Source organism: Cervus canadensis, chromosome 1 (genome assembly GCF_019320065.1).
Source record: "Cervus canadensis isolate Bull #8, Minnesota chromosome 1, ASM1932006v1, whole genome shotgun sequence".
Taxonomy (NCBI): Eukaryota; Metazoa; Chordata; class Mammalia; order Artiodactyla; family Cervidae; genus Cervus; species Cervus canadensis.
In genome coordinates, this window is record NC_057386.1 from 86,866,966 (window position 1) to 86,888,677 (window position 21,712).

The 21,712-nt window shown below is 40.8% G+C and overlaps 1 pseudogene; it reads left to right on the top strand.

The window, feature by feature from the left end:
* Window positions 1–14,391: 14,391 nt before the first annotated feature.
* LOC122452771 lies at window positions 14,392–17,928 on the top strand (annotated as a pseudogene).
* Window positions 17,929–21,712: the final 3,784 nt, after the last annotated feature.

Here is a 21,712-nt window from a genome sequence, read left to right on the forward strand (position 1 = left end):
AAGATGGCTCCCAAGTCTCTGGCTTAGAGAACTGAGTGGACTCCTTCATTTGAAATTCCAACAGATGTTCATTAAACACTGAGCAGGGCTCGTGGTGAAAACTACAAACCCCTGCCTCTGGGGCAAAGGAAAAGAAGGAAATTCCTAAGGAAAGAAAATGCAATATAGTTCAGCTTGAGGAGGCAGACAGTTGAAGATGCCCACAAGGCCAATGGGATCAAGAGTCAGCTGTTCTAGAGGAAGGATGGGTTGTGAGTATTGGTTTAGTTTGTATTTAGTTGTATTTAGCTGTGAGTATTGTATTTAGTTATCAGCATAGAGAGGTTTACTGAGGTCATGGGAGTGGATGAGCTCAACTGGAAGTGTCTATAAAGTAAGAAGAAAACGGAGCCTAGGCTCCAAACGAGGGAGTCACCAGTAGCAGTCCAGGTTAATTGTCCTCATGCCTGAATCAGGATTTCAAAGTACCACAGGAGAAAATCACAGACCTGGGCTGGTTGTTTCCACAAGGTGTTCCACCACTTCCACCGTGTCCTGAAATCACTATTTCCCCAGACAGCTCACTCTCCTGTTCTCACTGGGATCTTTCTCAGAGCTTTCTCCCTGTCCTTGCTCTGCCATCCTGCCACTTCCCTAGGCGTTTTCAGCAGAGCTCCTAACCTACATCACACCAGTAACAGAAGCCACTGAAGAGGAAATCCTCTGATCTTCTAACACCAAACTTACAGAAGGTCTTTCCTACAGGCTCGCCCTCCCCTTTTTCTATCACAGTGGGATGCACATGTCCTTCCCACCAACTGGGCTCAGAATCCTGAGACTAGCTCACCTTTCCTGATCTCTTAATTCAAGATTATCCCTGCTCTTTCAGGTATTTTCTACTTCTCTGGCTACTAATTCCTTCCCTAACACATTTAAATAAACTTCTGTCTCCCACTAAAAACAAACAAACTCAAATCTCCCTTATTCTCTTTTATTTCTGTCTTCCCTTTTACAGTCACATGAAAGAAGATCACCATTGACATTCTTTCTTGCTAAATTCAGAAGCAATTTCTCATCCATATTTTACTTGACTTTTCACTTCCATTTGACACTTGTGTTGCGGTCCGTGCATGGGTTGGGGTCCTTAGTCCACTTTTATACCCAGGGTACAAGGACTGGGATAGGGGTCTTGCGGGTCATTTGCTGATAGGATGAGGCACAGATTCTGGGTAAGGCAAATACCTTTCTCCCTAGAGAAAGGGGTAGGAGGAGAGACAGGTTATACTGCTCAGGAGGACCTGAAATCTGTTAATAGTTACAACATGGGGGAGGGAAGGACGATAAGGGTCTGGTTTTTCTGTTCCTGCATTCCAAGACCCTCCTTGGTTTTATCTGCTCTTTCGTCCTTGGGTCACCACAACTTGTTCCTTTGTGCCTTGTTTCATGAAATACTTTCACCTTGAGGCAGGAGGTAGATGAGCACACCCCACCCCGACCCCACTGCGCACACCCGGGGTAAAACAATTGAAGATTTATTCCCTGTGGATCAAAACTCCAAGACCAGACATGTGCACAGACCACACATGTGCACAAAGGCTCCTTGGAGGCCAAAGGGGAGTTATGTCAAGGGATGTTCTACCCTTTTCGGTAAAATCCATCCTGGCTAAGAGAGGCCTGTGCACACATGGAAGGATCCTGAGATATACCAAATAGGGACTGTGAGCCAGACAAGTCAAAACGATTGGCCAAAGGAAACCTGGAAGAAATGCCCCATAAAAGTGAGTCATACTGCCATGAGGATGAGATTCAGCGACTCTCTCTCCCTGAGTCTAGCTGTGCGTCCCGTCCGTCCACAAGTTCTGTATTTTTTCCTCTTAATAAAGAGTTTACTGGTTTCACTACTTTCCGTCTTTGTGGGAATTCTTTTCTGGAAAGTCGAAGGGCCAGAGTCCATGTCACTGACCACTGGTCTAGTGGCTAGGATCTGGTACTTTCACAGCCGTGATCTGGCCTCAATCTCTGGTTGGGAAACCAAGCCCGGTTCCAAGCTGTTGCAGGTCGAGGCCAGCCGAGATCAACATGGCTTCCGTAATGTCAACAGTCTTCTGGTTTCTCTCCTATCTCTCTGCCCTCCTAATTCCCTTCCTGAGACTCCTCTTTCTCTTTGGTTAAAGCAATGCCTCAGACAAACTGTTTTTGAGTAAATGAGAAGCTTTCAAAAACTTCAGCTGAAGGAGTCATTTTGGTTCAGATATTTTACAAGAAAAAAGGAATGATTCACCAACCATGTTTAGAATGGATACAAAAAGAAAAAAAAAAAAAAAAAGAACATCTGGTTAAAGATTATTAGGCTAGTCAATCAGCTGGATGGGTAACCCTAGCTTCCCAGAAGGAGTTCTCAGTCTTATTAAAGTCTGTCAGAAAACTGTTCACGCACTTTATCAGGAATGCTAATTGCTTCCCAGAAGGGGTTGTAAATTACATCACACAAAAAATTTCTGTCCCACACCAGCTTTGAGTTAATTTGCTTTCTCACTTTCAGTCTCTTAAATGTTGGTTTTCCTTAGGGTTCTCCCCTAAGTCCTACTCTCTTCTCATTCTACATGTATCTCCTCTCATGACCACCCCCCAAAACATACATCTGTATTTGTGTCTTCAACAACTTTTCTGAACACCCCGGATACTGGACTCCCCACAGGTGATTCAAACTTGGTGTACCCCAAAAATGAACTCATTTTCCCTCCCATTTCGTGACTCCCCATCTGTCCCAGATCTCAATAAGTGGTATCACCGTCCATAGCTGCCCAAAGTGGGAGTCAGAACATCATCCTTGGCTCTTGCTTTTCCTTGACATCTCCTCCACCATCACCACTAATCCACTCTATCACCAGACCACATCTACGTCAGGTTTATCTCTCCACCCCTAAAGCCACCACCATCATCTCAGTGACTTAAACCACCACCTAACTGTCTCCAGTCCTGTCCTCTTCTAATTCATTCTCTATTCAATAGTCAGTGTGATCTTTTAAAGCAAAAATATGATTTACAGCATTCTCATTAACACCATTACTTGCCATTTTTTTTCTTTGTTTATCCTTAAGGATAGAATGTGTCATCAACATAACTACTTACCTTTGCTAGCTTCCTCCCTCCCCCTGCCTCCATGGCTTGTCACATTCCTTCAGTAGTATCCATTCAGAACCTTTGAAAATCTTAGCCCTAAACTTGGAACATTCTTCCCTATCTACACCACTTCTTCTGGCTCTAATTCACTCAAGTTCTACCAAAGAGACTTATCTCACCTCCCTAACCCCCACCTTTTTCTAAGGTTCCATGACACTCAGTATTATCACTATATTATTGGTTCTATCACTGTTTTGTCATTTTTTGTACCCCTCACTAGACTATCTGTGATTCAATGACTTTGTCAATTATTCTCTCCATTATGTTTCTAGTACTGGGCCTAACAGCTGGTAGGCAGTTAATGAATGTATTTAATGCAATGGATGAATGATCAATATATTTGTGTAATTAAATAGCCTCCAAAGCACCATTTAAAAAAACAGATAATGTTCATTCTTATTTTCTAATGCTGAAAGTATTAAATATGTTTCAGAGAAGACAAAATTGAAATCACCAAAAAGCTATTACTCAAAGATAATGACCACTAAAATTTTGATGTATATTTTTACTGCCTTTTGTATATTTGTGTGTGCGTATCTTAATAGACATGCATAGTTTAGACAAATGGGGTCATACTGTATTTGTATTTTCTGACAATATTTTACTTAGTTTATCCATATAGTTGGAGGTTTATGTTATTTCTGTGTTTTTGCTAGTAGAACGAGTATTTTAGTGAATATCCTTATATCCTTATAGTTCTATAATCCATGATTAGGAAAATGAAGTTTTATTGACAGTATAATATTCATCATATACATGAAATCTGAATGATTCCTGATTCTTTAATGTTACACATTTATGTTTTTCTAAATCCACATTTTTACAAATAAGGCTGTAAATATTTCTATGCATAAATTTTTGTTTATCTATTTTACCATTCTTGGGATAGATTTTGAAGAAGTAAATTACTAGGTCAAAAGTTTTAAGGCTTCAGACTCATTGTGCCAAATTGCTTTCAATGAAACAGGTTGTAATTTAGATTCACCATTGTCAATGATTGGGGACTTGGCTGCTGCTGAGTTGCTCAGCCGTGTCCGACTCTGTGCGACCCCACAGACAGCAGCCCACCAGGCTCCCCCGTCCCTGGGATTCTCCAGGCAAGAACACTGGAGTGGGCTGCCATTTCCTTCTCCAATGCGTGAAAGTGAAAAGTGTCTCTCAATAGTGCCGACTCTTAGTGACTCCATATCCTGTAGCCTACCAGGCTCCTCCGTCCACAGGATTTTCCAGGCAAGAGTACTGGAGTGGGTTGCCATTTCCTTCTCCAGGGGACTTGCTGAGTATTTGCCAATTATTCAGCATAGAGCTAGACTCTGTAGAAGGCGAGAAGTATGCTCTCAAAGAGACATGTATTTGGAAAGCTCCATGGGCTTCCCGGGTGACTCAGCAGTAAAAGAATCCTCCTGAAATGCAGGAGACATGGGTTCAGTCCCTGAGTCAGGAAGATCCTCTGGAAGAGGAAATGGCAACCCACTCCGGTATTCTTGCCAGGAAAATCCCATGGACAGAGGAGCCTGGTGGGCTTCAGTCCATAGGGTTGCAAAGAGTCGGACACGACTGAGCACACACACGTAATACCTACAGAAGCAATAAAGGTAACCTGACCACATATATACATACCACAGTAACTTGAAGATAGGTAATTCTATACAATGCTGAAATAGGTTAAGCAGGTTTCATAAATGAAGTAGAATAATTAAGAACAAAAGAAGTAGAAGGAAAGAAATGGAGATTGTGGGGAAGGTGCCCGGAGAATCTGCACAGGGAGGCAGAAAGAAGGAAAGAAACAATTATTGAATGTTTTCTGTGCACGTGCCAGGCACTGCACTAAGCATTTCACACCTAATATCTCATTTTCTTCTCACAACAACCTGAGAAGTAGGAATTATTATTTTCATCCAGATCCAGATCTAAGTGATGTGAAAAACTGACATTCACGGGGATTAACTAATTTGCCAAAGATCATAAAGCTTCTGAGAGGTGGCACCAGGAATTGAACCCAAGCAGTTTGCCTCCAGAGTTCACGCTTTTAAGTATATGACTCAACTAAGTCATTACAAATTCAGAATCAAGTACCCAGTCAGAAATTGTACTGTGATTTAGTATCAGGGACGTGAGTCAGTTGGCACTCACTAGATTGAGAAAGAAAATGAGGGCAAAAAGGATTCCACATGCTAAGACTTATTTCAGACAGTGGAGATGTAAAAAGTTACTTTAAAATATGTGGCACAGACTTAAATGTAAAATTATAAAACTTTGATAAAAAAAATATAGGAAAAACTTTGGGATCTAGGTCTAGACAAAGGGTTCTTACACTTGACACCAACAACAGAATCCATATTAAGGAAAAACTGGTAGATATGGGTCTCTCAAAATTAAAATTTTTCTCTCCAAAAGTCCCTGTTAAGAGAATGAAATATCAAGCTATAGGCTGAGGAAAATATTTGCAAACCACATATTCAACAAAGAACTAGTATCTAGAATATATGGAGAACACTCAAAACTCAACAATTTGAAAAAAATCAAACAATTCAATTAGGAAATGGGCTAAAACCATGAACACATTTCCCAAAGAGGATATACAGATGGCAAATAAGCATTTGAAAAGATGCTCAATATAATTAGCCATCAGGAAAATAATGCAGATTTAAACCACAATGAGGTATCACTATACTACTATCAAAATGGCTAAAATTTAAAAAAAAAAAAGTGGCAACATCAAATGCTGGCAAGGATGTGGAGAAACTAAATTGCTCATACATTGCTTGTAGGAATGTAAAATGGTCCAGCCACTCCTTAAAGCTGTTTGGCAGTTTCTTTTAAGACTAAACATGCAACTACCACAAGGCCCAGCAATTGCACTCTTGGGCATTTAGCCTAGAGAAATGAAAACTTATGTTCACATGAAAGCCTGTACACAAATGTTCATAGCAGCTTTACTCATAGTAGCCAAGAACTGGAAACAACCCAGATGTCTTTCAATGAGTGAATAGTAAACAAACTGCAGTACATCCATACCATGAAATATTACTCAGCAGTTAAAAAAAGAAAAAACTATTGATACATAGACGAATCTTCAAGAATTTATACTGAGTTTAAAAAGCCAATACAAAAAAGTTATTCACTGTATGATTCAATTCACATATCATTCTTGAAATGACAAAATATAAGAATAGAGAACAGATTAGTGATTACCAAGTGATAATGAGGGGGGTCAGGGAAGGAGGGAAGCCTGTGTGACTATAAAAGGGCAACATGAGGGATCCTTGTGGTGATGGAAACATTATATAACTTGACTGTATCAATGCCAATCACATTGTACATGAATGTCTCCTACAGTAATAGTACTATAGTATTTATAAAATGTTATTATTGTGGGATACTGGGTAAAGTGTACATAGGATGTCCCAACAGTATTTCTTATAACCATATGTGAATCTACAATTATCTCAAAATGGAAAGTTTAATTTTAAAACAATAGGCAATCGGAAAAGAATTTAAACACTAATATATTCCTAGAAAGTAGCCTAAAAGGTAGAGAAATCTCCCAATGTCATTCAACAGAGCCACAGGAATGAAAAATTCATGTGGCCTAAGGTGATGCAGAAGTGTAAGTTCCTGTGATTTCTGCTCTGCTGCAGGAAGGCTCACCTTTTCAGTACCAGTACAAACAAAAGGCTAAGCAGGGTTGCAGGGGTTGCAAGAGAAAAGGAGCATTGAAAATTTTTAAAAAGGAAAAAAGAAGTGGTTCTTCCTAGAGCCCTTTACAAATATTCTCTGTCACCTGGCTTTCTGTTTTCCATCTAAGTGGCCAAGAAGAATTAATGACTATGCCTTTTCTATGGTAGAGACTCACCAGGACCCTGAGGGCAGGGGAAGAATTTGAGTCTTGCCTCACATCAGCCAGATCTTACCTAATCTCTCACACATATTTCTCCACTCCAGCTCCAAGGCTTCACCCTCGATGCCCTTCCCACCCTACCAGGGGCCTGTTCCCTAGCAGCCCCGCTGCCCAGAATAGAGCATCCGTGTAGACATCTAATATATCACTGACTGACTTCTAATCATGGGTCAAGCCCACTCGGTCACTCTGTAACATTCATCTTAGTTTTAAAAACATGAGAGGGACATTGTTGGCAAAAATCCAGGAGTAATGAATTCTATGTTCTAGAAACAGAGAAACTGAACTATTTCAATTTGAAAGTAAGAGTTGGCAGGAAACCAACAGAAGCAAAGTCCTCTGGGGAGGAAAAGGGGGAAGCAAGCTGGTGAGTTAACTTGTAGGTCTGTAAGGTGGGCAGATTTCTTTAAAAAGCAAACAAAGCAGTTTTAGACTTGAGAGACTTAATTGGCATCCAAGGCCAAGAATATGAATAATGTTACATAAAAACCTTGCTCAAGTGAGAATTCTGCAATCGAAGCATTCTGACTGTAATAGCTAAAGTTTAAGGGAGAGGAATATAGAAAAAGATGTTTATTTTTCCAGTCATATATCATAACATATGGGCTTCCCCGTTGGCTCAGTGATAAAGAATCCGCCTGCAATGCAAGAGATGAGGGTTCGATCCCTCAGTTGGGAAGATCCCCTGGAGAAGGAAATGGCAACCCACTCTAGTATTCTTGCCTGAAAAAATTCCACAGACAGAGGAGTCTGGCAGGCTAAAGTCCCTGGGGCTGCAAAGAGTCAGACACGACTGAGCAACTAAACAACAACAATTATAACACACACCATTCATGGTATAAAGATTTAAATCTCATTTTTTTTTTCATCATCATGGCAAGAAAAGTTTGATGCTTTTCAGAATTTCAATGTCTAAGAAAATAGTTAAGCTGGTTTTGAAGGTTATAGACAGTGCTAGGATACTAGGATGCATTCGCTCTTCCCTCCATTAAATGAGAAACTTCATGTATGGATAAGGTAAAATTAGAGAATCAATAATGGCTCAGGGACCTCCCTGCTGGTCCAGTGGCTACCAGTCCATGCTCCCAGTGCAGGGGACCTGGTTTCGATCCCTGGTCAGGGAACTAGGTCCCTTAAGCCACAACTAAGAAGTTCACATGCCTCAACCAGAAAAGATCCCATGTGCAGAGACTGAATATCCCTCATGGCACAGCTAAAACTGGCACAGTCAATAAATAAATATTTATATATATATATATATATATATATTTTTTTTTTTTTTTTTAATGGCTTAACAGCAATTCCAGGTCACTTTAGTAATGACAGACATAAATAGAATTAATAGAAAATTAAAAATCTATTTTTTATGGCTCTTTTCAGTTTATTGCATTAAGGAGTTACACTAGTCCAAGTTAAAAGCAGACCCCAAATGGTTACATTATACAAGCTGTGAAGTTTTTAAACTTGTGACAAAGGACAGAAGGGAAACTCTACTCATTGCCAGGAAATCCTCACTTAAGCTTCAGTGAGCCAAAAGCCCTTAAAACCCATGAACCTTCAGCTGGTCGTCCTCAGTCAGTCCAGTCTCTACCAGGAACTGGCACATGTTCTTGCGCTGGTCACCCTGTTGCTGAATTACTTCTCCATATTCTGGATGCTCAATTCCAGTACCATTGCAGGCAAATTTCTTCTTAAATGCCTTCACTAGTTGTTTTGTTTTGTTTTTATTGTAATTATCAGCGATCCCTTGGATAGTAGTAAGGGTCTTCCTGCCGTTTCTCTGTTGAATTCTTATATGGATATAAATCCTCAGTGCCAGCAGGATGCAGATCATCACCCTTACTTCATCAACAAGGAGTCGAACAAGCGGAGGTTCTGGATAGCAGACCTATGATAGGATTCCTTTTCCTCAATGGAAACAGCCAGCAGAAGGCAGTGGTGGGAGAAGGCGGGCAGAGGGGGCCAGAGAGTGGGGAAGCCAGGGGGCTCGACGGGGGAGGCTGCTGAATCCTTGGCGGTGGCTGAGTGACTGGGCAAATCTATTTGTTTTAACCCTTTCCCTTTCTTATACCCTCCTCTGTCCACCTAAAATAGTACCAGTGAAATGAAAGAAAGGCACACAGGAAGAAAAACAACAAAGCAAGGGCCTGGGGAAACTTATATCTATGTTATATTCTCTCAAATTATAACAGTTGTTATAAGTATCATTGGATAGACAGAGATTTATATAAAAATGCCCATTTCTGGGTTATTAATTTTATTATAGCAAAGAAGGGAAACAATGTAATGTCCAAAAATAGGAAAATATTTAAGCATTTTATGGTATGTTGATATGGTGGAATGTTTTGCAGCCATTAAAAGAAGTCATAATTTCAGATAGTAAAAATTAAAGAGTGAAATACCCACCAATCGTGGGAATAAGGAGGAAAGGGGACTCTCATACAATGCCAGTAGAAAAGTGAATTGTTACAGCCTTTTAGGAAAGTAACCTGGCAACATCTATTAAAATTAAAAAATACACTGTCCAGACAAAGACCCTGATGTAGGTAAAGAGTATTTGAAAACACAAAAGCAAAAGCAGGTAAGGACTATGCCATGGAATCCTCTTATACAAACATGGGATGCTTTTCATGGAAGTGCTCCCAACTGAAAAAGCCTACTTCCAACTCCCTGACCACTCATAAAGTCTCTGGGGTCTACCCTGTGGGGTCCTCAAGCCTTGCGTTTCCCTTTAATGCCAGACCTCCGGGTAATACTATCTCTCACTTGGCAACCACTCAGCCATGTTCAGGGACCACCCATATTGTACAGTCACCTAGATGCTTCCCTTCCTTTGCTCACTTCCTCCCACCCACAACATATTAACTGCCAAGTCTGGTTAACTTTAAGTTATTTTCTTGGGCTCCAAAAGCACTGCAAACAGTGACTGCAGCCATAAAATTTAAAGATACTTGCTCCTTGGAAGAAAAACTGTGACAAACCTAGACAGCATATTAAAAAGCAGAGACATTACTTTGCTGACAAAGGTCCGTATAGTCAAAGCTATGGTTTTTCCAGTAGTCAAGTATGGATGTGAGAGTTGGACCATAAAGAAGGCTGAGCACCGAAGAATTGATGATTTTGAGCTGTGGTGCTACAGAAGGGCTCTTGAGAGTCCTTTGGACAGCAAGGAGATCCAACCAGTCAATCCTAAAGGAAATCAACCCTGTATATTCATTGGAAGGACTGATGCTGAAGCTCCAATCTTTTGGCCACCTGATGCAAAGAGCCGACTCACTGGCAAAGACCCTGATGTTGGTAAAGATTGAGGGCAGGAAGAAAAGGGGGCAACAGAGGATAAGATGGTTGGATGACGTCATCAATTCAATGGACATGAATTTGAGCAAACTCCAGGAGATTGTGAAGGACAGGGAAGCCTGGCGTGCTGCAGTCCGTGGAGTCACAGAGTTGGACATGACTGAGTGACTGAACAACAACTGGTTAACTTTGAATTTGCAATATGTCTCCCACTTGTTCCTTCCTCCTCTTCCCATACCATCTATCCTGACTCAAGATGGTATTTCCTATCACTTGAATTATCCAATGGTAAAACTGGTGTTCCTTCCTCCTTAGCCCTCCTGGCCCGTTTATTTAGCACACTGTGACCAAAGCAATCCTCCACGAAACTCTGACCATGATACTCTCCTGCATACAGAACTCAGTGCCTCCCCTGTGGGTAGAGAGCAAACCTCAGCAACCTCAGCAGGGCACTCCACCTCCTCAAGCACCTGGCTCGAAACAGGACCTAAACTTGTAGCCCCAGTGCCTTTGTGTGTTGAACAGTATACTTAGTTGAACAGTATCCCCTCAAATTCATGTCCACCTGGACTCGCAGAGTGTGACCTTTGCGGATGTAATTAGTTTAGATGAGATCTTGCTGGAGAGTGAGGGCTCTAAATCAAATGACTGGTGTCCTAATGTGAAGGACATATGAAGACACAGAGAGACATACAGAAGGAAGATGGCCACGTGAAGATGGAGGCAGAAATGAGAGTGATGCAGCTACGAGTCAGGGAATGCCAAGGCTTGCCAGCAACCACCAGAAGCTAGAGTCAAGGAAGTAATCTTTTCTAAGACTCTTCAGCAGGAGCATGTCACTGCTGACACCTTGGTTGTGGACTTGTACCTTCCAGAACTGTGAGAAAATAAACTGTTGTTTTAAGCCACCAGGTTTTTCATTCATTTCATTCATTCATTTCATTCATTGCAGCAGCAATAGGAAACTAACACAATTCATTAGGAGAATTTAAAAAAAAAACCAAAGACAACAACAACAACTAAAAACAACATCCAAAAAACTCAATTTAGCTTAAGGGAAAAGAAATTTATCAGAAAGGTATTACTATATCTCAAGGATCCCAAGAACAGAAATGCAGTTGAACCTCAGGAATGTCCAAAGTGAGAGACACAATGGTCACCAGGATTCTCAGTCTATGATGTTTTTCCTCTCTGTATGTGCTCCATTTCTTTTTCTTACTCTTCCTTTCTCTTTTCCGCTTTTCTTTCTCTTCTCAAGGTCATAGTCATTGGGAGCTTCAAAACTTAATTTCTGTTAACCAAGAGAAAGTGACTACTTTTTTTCTTAGTTTCAGTTCAAAATTCCCAAGGAAGAACTGATTGGCCCATTGAGTAAGAATTCCACCAACATTCACCAACTAATATTTTATGGTCAGAAGATGATTCTTAGAGAAACCATGTGATCACACGGTACCAAGAAGATGATTTTTATAGAAATACAACTAGGAGGGGGAAGGAAAAAGGAATAATTTGTGTCCTTTGATATTCATGCTTCTCTTTTTCTGGAAGTCATTTTTTATTCTTTATCTCTGCTTGCTGAAACTGAGCAGACCTTCCAAACTCTGGCTTAAATGTTACCTTTTCCACAAAATATGTTAATCTCTGCCACTAGACCACAAACTCTCAAAAGCAGGATAGGAAGTGGGGAGGTGCACCCTGCACTGCTGAAGGGCAGAGTGGGGGCAGGGGGCGAGGTGGCGGGGGGCCTGGGGAGGGGAAGAGGAGGCCCCCGGGAGAAGTTGGGATTGAGAGGTTGTGGTGACTCCTTAGTCAGCAGTAGTGGATGCTAAAACTGGTGGGAAGGCCAACAGAGCCAGCACTGGACAGGTGCCACTCTGAAGAGCAGGCCATCCTCTGTCAGATAGCAGCCCCTACTCTGGCACTTGGCACTTCCAAGGCTCTTCTTAGGCATCCAGATGCCATCTCAGGCAAAGAGCATGAACTGGGAGTTGAACTTTGATGGAAGACACAAAAAATACAGCTAGTGGAAAATTTAAGAGCACTCCTGCCCACAACCCAGCTGGGTAGGAGGTTCAGGCTTATACTGAACCTTATCAGTTACAGTAAATTTAAAACTTCAATATTACAACCAAAAGCTAAATGTGAGTCCGTGCTATAACCCGTACTAATCAATGTTTGGCTATATTTTTGTTTTATAAGTCATATTATGACAATGTGGTGAACTTGCAGCTTTTATGTCTAGGACTTGCTGATGTTCTTTTTTTTTTTTTTTACCTGTACTCATTGCTTAATACAGCCACAATTAGTCCTGCAGGTCAGTTAGAAGTCCCTTGGACAATCAAAGAACAAGTTAATAAAGACCAGTATGCCATGTGCTCAGCTTTTTTGGAGAAAGAAAGAATCATGCTGTGACTTGGAATTGAGGCTAGTGCGGCACTTATTACATGCATGGAGCACGTGAGACCAAGGAGGTGGGAGGGGGAACAGACAACACCTGCAGAGGTCTGGCTCCTTGCCCCCTCCCCCACCCTCAGGCCCAGGCAGAGAAGAGTTCTTATCCGTGGACCAGCTCGGTCATCAGGCCAGAGCACGAGTCAGGCCCATGCTTCTCCAGGCAGGGTTGACCCATCAGTCAAAATCTCTCTTACTCTGCTTCCCCACCTGCCATCCAGGCGAATCTATTTACTCAAGGTTAACTTTAGTGCATTCAAGGAAAAGTGTTCCAAAGTTATTTTGGTTTTGAAAAATTAATGCTTGCCTTTACAAAATCAAAATCCAAGGAGATATTTATGTTAGCTTATATATAGATTTACAAACTTTTATAGATATAGTTAAATTTAAACAATTCCTTCTAAGGGGACTTTTGATTAATGGTTGGTCACATTTAATTAATCTATTTTAAAAATTTATAACTGAATAAATATAATATATAAAAATATATATATATATTAAGTTCTTCTGTTGAATGACCAAAAAATCCAACTGAAACCAAAAAACACTTTCCAAGTACTTAAGTAATTTACATATATCTAATAAATTAATCTTATAAATATGTTAATTTTAAGTTCTTTTAAATGTCTAATGTTGCATTTACATTTGAAACATTTCCACTTAAAATCACAAATGCAAATCAATTACTTAGTTACACCTTTTAAATAAGCATTACACACATAATGTGTTATTATTCCATTAGGTCTTCTCCTAAACATTATAAAAACTTAAAATACTAAATATATAGAATCCTTTACACAAAAATACTAATACTGTGTGTTTCATTTTTAGTATATTTCTATATTTAATTGTAAGCTTTCCCAATGTTTTAAAAAATGCTTATTGTTTAAAAAAAATGTTTATCTTCTCAAATTCTTTTGACAATATTCTAAAGCTGGTTGAATTGCATATAAGGTCTGGAGCCATAAATATCTAGGGGAATTTTCCTCATGTAGCACCACAAAGAAGAGTCCCTTTATACTCTTAATATATCAAAAACTACAAAACCTGAAAAGGGACTTGACACCAGCCTCCAAAATGGCCTCCAATGAGGCCCGTTTGTCTCACTCACTTGACTAACTATCCTCCCGTTAGTCACTCCCCTGTGTAGATACTTCTACTCTGAATGAGCCTGACCTGTAATGAACAGGATATTGTGGAAATGATGCAGAATGACTTCTGAAGCTAGGTCATAAAAGACACTGCTTCTTCTACCTTGCACACCGCTGGATTGTTTACCGTGGAGGAAGCCAGCTACTCATGCAGCCCAGGGAGAGGTCTATGTGGTGAGGAACTGAGTCCTCCTACCAACAGCTAGAATTAAATTGCCATGTTTATGAATCTGGGAAACAGCTACTCTAGCCCCAGTGAAGCCTTCAAATAACTGTAGTCCTGCCCAAAATATTGACCGTGACGTTAGGAGATATCCAGACTCAAAACTCAGCAGTCTCACCCTACTGTGTGGTCCTGGTGTGGAACCTGGTCTCAGCCTCAGCCTTATTGGACCAAGGAATCCTCAAAGTGAGAGGATTTGAACTGTCATGAAAATGTGTAAGCAAGATTCCAGTGTCCTGCATGCTGAAGAAATGTACTTACTGAGGGAGTAGGTAGAGGATAGTGGGGCTAAAATACCACTTGCTACTCATAAAACTAAGTCAGAAGAACATACCAAGGAAGAAAAGCCAGACACTGAGAAGGCAGAGGAAAACATAAAGACAAACAAACTTCCAAGTGAAGGAAAGTGCTAGTCGCTCTGTGGTATCCAACTACAGCCTGCCAGACTCCTCTGTCCATGGGATTTTCCAGGCAAGAATACTGGAGTGGGTAGCCATTCCCTTCTCCAGGGGATCTTTTCAATCCAAGGATTGAACCTGCATCTCCTGCAGGCAGATTATTTATGGTCTGAGCCACCAAACAAGTGCATACCAAGTGAGGTAAGTAACACCCTCTTCTAACAACACAAGAGAAGACTCTACACATGAACATCACCAGATGGTCAATGCAGAAATCAGACTGATTATATTCTTCACAGCCAAAGATGGAGAATCTCTATACAGTCGGCAAAAACAAGACCAGCAGCTGACTGTGGCTCAGATCATGAACTCCTTATTGCCAAACTCAGACTAAAATTGAAGAAAATAGGGAAAACTACTAGACCATTCAGGTATGATCTAAATCAAATCCCTGACAATTATACAGTGGAAGTGACAAATAGACTCAAGGGATTAGATGTGATAGACAGAGTGCCTGACGAACTATGGATAGAGGTTCATAACATTGTACAGGAGGTGGTGATCAAGGCCATCCCCAAGAAAATGAAAGGCAAAAAAGCAAAATGGTTGTCTAAGGAGGCCTTACAAATAGCTGAGAAAAGAAGAGAAGCTAAAGACAAAGGAGAAAAGGAAAGATACACCCATCTGAATGCAGAGTTCCAAAGAATAGCAAGGAGAGAGATAAGAAAGCCTTCCTCAGTGATCAATGCAAAGAAATAGAGGAAAACAACAGAATGGGAAAGACTAGAGATCTCTTCAAGAAAATTAGAGATGCAAGGGAATATTTCATACAAAAATGGGTACAATAAAGGACAGAAATGCTATGGACCTAACAGAAGCAGAAGAGATTAAGAAGAGGTGGCAAAAATACACAGAAGAACTATACAAAAAAGATCTTCATGACCTAGATAACCACGATGGTGTGATCACTCACCTAGAGCCAGACATCCTGGAATGCGAAGTCAAGTGGGCCTTGGGAAGCATCACTATGAACAAAGTTATGGAGGTGATAGAATTTCAGTTGAGTTATTTCAAATCCTAAAAGATGATGCTGTGAAAGTGTTGCACTCAATATGCCAGCAAATTTGGAAAACTCAGCAGTGGCCACGGGACTGGAAAATCTCAATTTTCATTCCAATCCCAAATAAGGGCAATGCTAAAGAATGTTCAAACTACCACACAATTGTACTCATCTCACACGCTAGCAAAGTAATGCTCAAAATTCTCCAAGCCAGACTTCAACAGTATGTGAACCATGAACTTCCAGATGTTCAAGCTGGATTTAGAAAAGGCAGAGGAATCAGAGATCAAATAGCCAACATCTGCTGGATCATCAAAAAAGCAAGAGAATTTCAGAGAAACATCAACTTCTGCTTCATTGATTACACCAAAGTCTTTGGCTGTGTAGATCACAACAAAGTGGAAAATTCTTCAAGAGATGGGAATGCCAGACTACCTTACCTACCTCATAAGAAATCTGCATACAGGTCAAGAAGCAAAAGTTAGAACCGGATATGGAACAACAGACTGGTTCTAAATTGGGAAAGGAGTTCATCAAGGCTGTATATTGTCACCCTGCTTATTTAACTTATATGCAGAGTACATCATGCGAAATGCCAGACTGGATGAAGCAGAAGCTGGAAACAAGATTGCTGGGAGAAATATCAATAACTTCAAATATGCAGATGACACCACCCTTATGGCAGAAAGTGAAGAGGAACTGAAGAGCCTCACGATGAAAGTGAAAGAGGAGAGTGAAAGGCTGGCTTAAAACTCAACATTCAAAAAACGAAGATCATGGCATCTGGTCCCATCACTTCGTGGCAAATAGATGGGGAAACAATGGAAACAGTGACAGACTTGATTTTGGGCTCCAAAATCACTGCAGATGGTGACTACAGCCATGAAATTAAGACACTTGCTTCTTACAAGAAAAGCTATGACCAACCTACATAGCATGTTAAAAAGCAGAGATGTTACTTTGCCAACAAAGGTCCATCTAGTCAAAGCTATGGTTTTTCCAGTAGTCACGTATGGATGTGAGAGTTGGACTATAACGAAAGCTGAGTGCCGAAGAATTGATGCTTTTGAACTGTGGTGTTAGAGAAGACTCTTGAGTGTCCCTTGGACTGCAAGGAGATCCAACCAGTCCATCCTAAAGGAAATCAGTCCTGAATATTCATTGAAAGGACTGACGCTGAAGCTGAAACTCCAATACTTTGGCCACCTGATGCGAAGAACTGACTCATTGGAAAAGACCCTGATGCTGGGAAAGATTGAAGGCAGGAAGAAAAGGGGATGACAGAGGATGAGATGGTTGGATGGTATCACTGACTCAATGAACATGAGTTTGAGTAAACTCCAGGAGTTGGTGATGGATAGGGAAGCCTGGCATGCTGCAGTCCATGGGGTCGCAAAGAGTTGGACATGACTGAGCGACTGAACTAAAGTGATCTATATAAAAATGTAAAGTGTGATTGAATCAAACACTGATGCCTGCCAAGGAATGGGAGATGAAAATGGTTGAGATAACAGGGGATGATGGATCAGGCAAATGATAAAAATGTGGCTGCCATTAAGGCCCTAAATGATGGTGAGCTACAGAAAGCCACTGACTTGTTCACAGATGCCATCAAGCTGAATCTTCTCTGTATGCCAAGAGAGCCAGCCGTCATGAAATTACAGAAGTCAAATGCTACCATCTGAAACTTTTTCAGAGATACTGAAATATATCCTGATTCAGCTCAGCCTTACAAGTGGGCAGAGAAAGCACATGTACCTTTGGGCCACTGGGTAGAAGCAGTCCATGGTCCTGCCCTTGCCTGTAAACTAGATTACAATGAAGATGTTAGTGTAATGCTTAAAGAATTTCAACCAAGGGCCCAGAAAAGTGCTGAACAACAGAGAAAGTCTGAGTGAAACCATGAAGACCAAAGGCTCAAAGAAAAAACGGAAAGGGTTAAGAAGGCTTGGGAGGAACAGAAAAGACCCCAGAAGGAGGGAGAAATCAGAAGACAAATAGGAGCTCAATATAGCTGTTTTTCAGGTGGCTTTCCCTGGGCAACACCTGGTAATTTTCCTGGAAGAATGCCTGGAATGGGATGGGGTATGCCTGGAATGCCAGGAATGCTTGGGCTCAATGAAATTACTAGTGATCCAGAGGTTCTTACAGACATGCAGGTTTCAGAAGTTATGACGGCCTTCTAGGATGTGATCCAGAACGTCAATATATTGAAATATCAGAGCAGCCCAAAAGTTGTGAGTCTCATCTGTAAATGGTCAGCCAAATTTGGAGGGCAAGCCTAAGGCCCTTCTGACAAATAAAGCCCATGCTGAAGGAAAAGCAACTGAGATCACTCAATGGATGTCGCAGTAGTACAATCCAGTGTACTTCTGACCTGCTGCTGAAGGGAAAGCTATGGTGCTCTGAAGATAGTCTCTCTGCCTCTGTTCCAAATGAAGCTGAAACAATTTCCAGTGGTTTGCCATTAAAACAATCATTCAGATAATATTTTCCTACTGGGAATTAAAAACTTTAAATGTTTTTAAAACCTGAAAAATATTAAAACAAGAACAACTATTAAGCAGCCCTTTCTATTGAAAAACAAAACCCACTAAGCCGGTCCCAAATTCCAGATCCATAAACACTGTGTAAGATAATAAACATTTATATTCTTTTAAATTTAAATTTGGGGTAATTTGTTATATAGCATTAGATAACTTACAAGGAATGGCCATTTTAGCCCATATCCCTAAATCCAAATCATATCATTATGTAATTTTCAAGCCTGATTGGTTCTCATAAACCTCCAGTCACGTGATTATACCACCGGCTTGGATTAAAACTATTTATTGTTTCACTTCATCCTGAAGTTTTTTTTCCTGTCTTTTCTACGTGTTGGGTCCACAATGATAGAGAAACATTAAAATATATCTAATTCTCCTCCTCATAAGTCTGTTACGACTCTATCACAACTTCAAGGAACTACATTCTACGGCCACCTACCATCACAGCAATCTCCACTTGACCAGATTGAAAGCTTTTTTCTTTTTGACTGCACTACACAGTTTGCCACAGCAAGTGTCACAGTGGTAAAGATGCAGGTTCGATCCCTGGATCAGGAAGCTCTCCTGGAGAAGGAAATAGCAACCCCCTCCAGTATTCTTGCCTGGAAAACTCCATGGATAGAGGAGCCTGGTGGGCTACAGTCCATTGGGTTGCAAAGAATCGGACATGACTGAGCGCAGCACACGATTTGCAGGATCTCAGTTCTCCAAGCAGGGACTGAATACACGCCCCTACAGTGGCAGCACGGAGTCTTAACCACTGGGCCACCAGGGAAGCCCTGAAAGTTTATATTTTTTTTTTTTTTTGAAAGTTTATATTTTAACAATGAAAGATGGAAGCATGTTTTCTAGCAGTCCACTACTAAAATATCCACAAAGTCTAATAAACATCTCAGACTTAACATGGTTTAGAAAAGCTTTTGATTTTCCTCTCCCCTAGCCTACTCATCCCAGTCTTCAACAGCTCCGTAAGTGACATCATCAACCATCCAGATGCTTATACCAAAAGCCTAAGAGTCATTCTTGATTCCTCTCTCCTTCTCACAAAATCAACAATGGGGTTTCCGCAGATTCTACCTCCAGAACATATCCTGAACTTGCTGACTTTTCTTCACCTCCATAGCCTGTTTCCATTCCATCTCCTATCTTTCGTCTATATCTCCTTAGCCTAGACTATGCCATCATCTTTCACCAGGACACTGCAAAGAGCCTCCTAACTACAACCCTTGTTGCTTTTGTCTATAAACATTCACATACAGGTCTTTTTGTGACACAGTTTATTTCTCTTGGTAAACATCTACATGTGAGATTGGTGAACCATATGGTAAGTACCTGTTTAATTTTATCAGAAACTACTTAACTAATTTCCATTTTGCACTCCCACCAGTAACATCTGGGAGTCCCAGTTCTTTATCCTCTTCAGCACCTGGCATTTTTTAAAAGTCATTCTAGTAGGTGCGTAGTAGTCCTTTTTCATTTTTTGAATTAGTATAAAATCCACGTATAATGAAATGCACAGATCCTAAGTGCACAATTCAAAGGAGTTTTGATAAACATGTATACTCATGTAATCAAAATACACATTTCCATTACCCTAATAAATTCCCTACTAAACCTCTTCCTGTTGTCTCTAGCCCCTAGAGGCAGCCTCTTCTGATTGCTATCACCACAGATTAGTTTTACCTTTTCCTAAACCTCATAAGAGGATTAGTATAGTATATACTGTTTTGTGTCTGCCTGAGTTTGCTCAGTATAATGGTTTTGAGGTCCATCCATGCTATTGCAGTAGTTCTTTGTTTTTATTGCTGAGTGGTATTTTATTGTATGGACACATCACAGTTTATTTATCCATTCACCTTTTGATAGACATTTGGGTTGTTTCCAGCAACTCCATTCCTAGGTATTTACCCAGGAGAAATGAAAGCATATGTCCACAAAAAGACAATAATCGCCTGCTTCCTCTCTTGATCCTCTATAGTCCATTCTCCATGTAGCATCTAAAGGAATCTTTTAAATAAATTACTCAAATCCCATCTCTCTTCTGCTAAATACCCCTTAGTGACTTCCCATTCCACTTTAGAAGAAAACACAAACTCCCTACCCGGCTTGTGAAACCCAGATATCACCAATTCTCAATCCTGCCTGCACAGAGGCCTCTGTAAACTTCTGTCGCTTGGGCTCCACCTCAGATCAAGTGAATCAGAATCTCTGGAGGAGGGATCCCAGCATTTTTAAAGCTCCCCAGGATGTTCTCACAGGCCCCCAGGTTGGACAGGTCTTGCCAGGTGAGCTGGCCCATGGCTTTCCTGCTTTATCTCATCCCACTCTCCCCCTCTGATGCCGCACTCCTGCTACACTGGCCTCCTTTCAGCCCTGTGAACGCAGGGATTTTATCCCTACCTCCGGGGCTCTGTACTAGTTTGTCTTCTGCCTGGAATGTTCTTTAGATCTTAGTGTAACTGGTTCTTTCTTGTGATTCAGGTCTCAGCTGAAATGTCACCCGCTTAGAGGAACTTTTTCTGCCCACTCAACCCAAAGGAGCCACTCTGCAGCGTGTCACTTGTTCAAATACTCTAGATCACATTTATGTCTAACAGTGCCCTGTTCATGCATTTTTCTTTGTGTTTATTGTCTGTCTACTCCGTCTAGACTATAAATCCCATGAGAATAAGGACCTTGCCTGCCTTATTCTCCACAGTACCCTTAGTATTTATAATCATGCCTGGCACACAATGAAAGTTTCAGAAATATTTGTTGGAAGCATGAAAGAACACACGTACAAAATGTACATATTACCTGAGAGGGAGGGCAAAATCCACAAGCGGTCTCCTTTCTTTCTTTCCCCTAGCTGTTAGCATGGGATCGTTGATTTACAGGAAAACAAAGAGACTCCAGCAGAAGGGAATTAAACCCAGATACTAGATTTCATTAGGTCCTAAAAGGCAGAGAGACTGTTTTTGACTTCAAGTATCTTAACTTCCGTCCTAACCTGAGGCTGTACACAGTATAGATACTCAATGAATTTATTTCTATTAGCAGTGAAGTGACCGTGCTCTGTTTTGAGGGTCTAGAGAGGGTGTGGGAGAGAGGGATGGGAGGTAGAGCATTTGAGCAGGGATTAGCGAACCATGAGAAAAGGAGACAGAAGTATATTTATGCCTTTATCCTCAATTTATTGAGCTGTCACCAACTCAAAGCGTGAATTCAGTTTAATCTATCCCAGCCAATTGGACTTTAAAACACTATCCTATTCTACATGTAGTTTCTCTTTGTAAGCAAGGCAATATGTTAAAACAAAGTTTTAAAGAAATTTTAAAAGAAAGGAGAGAAAAAGAAGAGTGATCCAGGGAAGAAGAGAGAAGGCAGTAGGGAAGAATTCAGGAACATCTCCTTTGTGCTATACACAGTATTAGGCATGTTCCGGCATTTACTTATTTATCACAACCCTATGTGAAATAAATATGGAAACAGAATGAAGCATAGATAAATGTAACTTACCACTTAACTGTTAAAATACTAGACA